This window comes from Rhipicephalus microplus, chromosome 2, assembly GCF_043290135.1.
Source record: "Rhipicephalus microplus isolate Deutch F79 chromosome 2, USDA_Rmic, whole genome shotgun sequence".
NCBI classification, from domain to species: Eukaryota; Metazoa; Arthropoda; class Arachnida; order Ixodida; family Ixodidae; genus Rhipicephalus; species Rhipicephalus microplus.
The window spans coordinates 120,107,433-120,110,719 of record NC_134701.1 but is presented as its reverse complement, the minus strand read 5'-3'; positions in this window follow the sequence as shown (position 1 = coordinate 120,110,719).

Below are 3,287 nucleotides of genomic sequence, written 5' to 3'. Positions count from 1 at the left end.
AGTCCACAGATGTACATCGTCGCCAGTGCGGTAGAGAAGGACGCGGTAGGTGGCATCGTAACGATGTTTGCGATCTTCTTGGCAAGCTTCGGTGTTCACACGGGCAAGACGACGGCATTGAGCAACACGGGACAGAAACTGATCGCAAACGAATGGTGAAGAGTTTACGGGCCAGAAAAGAACGAAACGTCGAGTGGTGATGTCGGTTGGCGTCCGTAAGCGTAAATGAAGAATAGCCTGTGGTTCGTTGATTTGACGTATTACATGCATACGTGACAAAGGGAAGTATGGCATCCCAACTGCGATGTTCCGGTCAAATATACACGGACAGCATGTCACACAGCGTGTGATTAAATCTTTCCGTTAGGCCATTGGTTTGTGAGTGATAGCTAGATGTTGTTTTATGAACTGTTTTTGATACTTGACGAACTTCACTGAGGGTGCTTGAAAGAAATGCCTTGTCCCGGTCGCTCAAAAGAACACGAGGGGCTCCGTGTCATAGGTAAATAACATTCAAGAAGAAAGTTGCTACTTCGGAAGCAGTTCCTGAAGTGGTCGAGGCTATCTCAGCGTACCGGGTCAAGTGATCAACCGCGTTGACGATCCATCTCTTGCCGTCTGATATAGTTGGGAGGGGCCCAAACAGGTCGATTCCGACGACAGAGACCGGCTCTGCTGGTCAAGGAAGTGGTTGTAGCGTCCCGACTGGAGCAGTAGTGGGCCGCTTGCAGTGTTGGCAAAGTGCGCATGAGACAATACATTTAGCTACCGTCGTGGAAAGACCTGGCCAGAAGAATCGACTGCGGATGCGCTCGTATGTTTTCTAGTAACCCAAATGGCCTGACGTCGGGTCGTCGTGGGAAGCGCGCAGAACTTCAGTGCGTAGTGCGCGTGGTACGACGGGAACCCATCGGTGGCCTTCCGGGTGAAAAATGTATCGATACAACACATCGACCTCCAACTTGAATAGTCGAAGTTGTTTCCGGAGCCTGGCATTTGGGGAAGATGAACCGCCGGTAAGCCGACCGATGAGGTCAGTGCAATGAGTGATGAGGTCAGTGGTGAGTGGTAAGTACTGACGGACGGGTGGATGAAGGTAGGGAAAAAGTAGATCATATCGACGAGGCATTCTCCATATAGCCAATTTGACAAGGGGATGTGACGTGCACCGAAGACTGCGGCAAAGCACATCGTGACAAAGCGTCGGCATCTTGGTGTTGTCTTCCAGTCTTGTAGATGACGTCATAGTCATATGATTGTAACCGGAGAATGCAGCGGCCAAGTCGTCCCGACAAGTTTTTTTATTGTGGACAGCCAGTAAAGAGCATGATGGTCTGTCACAACAGCAAAAATGTCGACCATGTAGATACGGACGAAATATTTGGATGGACCAGACAACAGCCAAGAACTCCTGTTTGGTTATCGAGTACCTCTTCTCTGCAAAGGTCAAAGTGCAGCTTGCATAAGCGACAACTTTCTCGTGAAAGGCATTGTCGCGCTGGAGGAGTACAGCGCCGATTTCTTGTCCACTAGCGTCAGTGTGTATTAACGTAGGTGCCTTGTCGTCTAAATAACAAAGCACCGGTGGGAATGTCAGTGCGTGCTTGAGTTCTTGAAATGAGGCGTCGCATTATGATTCCAATAGAAGGAACTGGTACTAGCAAGAAGCTTGTGGAGAGGAGCGGCAATACTGGCAAAGTTGCGAATGAAGCGGCGAAAGTACGATGCGAGTCCAAGGAAACCGCGTAGTTCTTTGGAACAAAAGGTCGCGGAAAGTTGAGGACTGCGAAAATTTTGTCCGGATTGCGCTGGATGCCATCTTTACTAGCGAGATGTTCCAGAACTTTTATAGCTGTGTTGCCGAAATGGCACTTCTTTGTGCTTAGTTGAAGTCCAGCTTTGGGAAGACTTGTGAGCACTTGATCTAGGCGTTGCACATGATCAGCAAAAGTGGAAGAAAACACGACGATATCATCGAGGTAGCATAGACAAGTTTTCCACTTGAGGCCATGAAGAACAGTGTCGATCCTCCTTTCAAATGTGGCGAGAGCATTACATCGGTCTAATGGCATTACATTAAACTCGTAAGACCATCCGGCGTAGAAAAGGCGGTCTTTTCTTTGTCTGCTTCGTCCACTGGTATTTGCCAATATCCGGATTGAAGGTCAAGGGTGGAGAAGTATTGGGCGCCTTGCAATGAGTCAAGTGCATAATCTATACGGGGCATCGGATATACATCCTTTCGGGTAATCTTGTTGAGCACGCGGTTCTCAACACAAAATCGTACCGATCCATTCTTTTTCTTTGTACCAACACAACGGGTGATGACCAAGAACTGGTAGAAAATCGTAGGATGTTTCTTTTTAGCGTATCGGTCACGTTCTCCTCGATGATTTTGCGCTCGGCCAAGGATACTCGGTAGGGACGACGGCGTACAACAGTCTGACCTTCAATGTCGGTGTGATGATGCGCAACTGTGGTCTGTCCTGTTGCCGAAGCATTGGCGTCGAAGGAGGCCTGGTGTTTCGTTAGCAAACTTAGCAACGCCTCACGTTGAGAAGCAGAAAGGTCAGGATTTATCCCGGGAGCAAAGGAGGAGGAAGTAACAGACTGGCCCTGTTGTGGCTGAGCTGTCAAGCCGTCAAGAGAGACTAAAGATATCGGTTGGGTATCCACATAACACAACACTGCAGAACCTTAGGGTAGGAGGACAGGCTCCGGGGTAGAGCTCAGGCCAAGGATTATCGCAGCACTGTCTTTGAACCTGACCAGGCCGGAGGGGACTACAACGCCGCGAGCTAGACAGTGGCTTGAAAGGGTGATAAGGACGTCACCATTGGCAATATTCGGAGAAGTAATGGTGATGAGTTGCTCCTGACCCGGGAGCAGTATGGAATCGAAAGCTGTGAAAAAACGCAATGGTTTCTCGTCGACTCGTTCGCTGCAGTGTGGTCTCGGTCATCTCGACTACATGTTGACGGCAAGAAATAATGCAGATGCTGATGATAGAAAGTCGGAACCTAAAATTAGTTCATGAGCACATGAAATTAAGACAGCGAAGGTGATGTGATGACGAATACCATTAATGAAGACACGCGCTGTACAGGGCCGATGGTCTAATTGTTGCTCCATTGGCCCCAATCAAAAATGACCTAAGGTAGGGTGTCTTTACTTTCCGCAATCGAGAACACAAGTCGGCACGCATAACTGAAATAGCTGCTCCCGTGTCCACGAAAGTTAACACCCGCACACCATGCGCAGTCACCGATAACATGTTTGACGGTCGT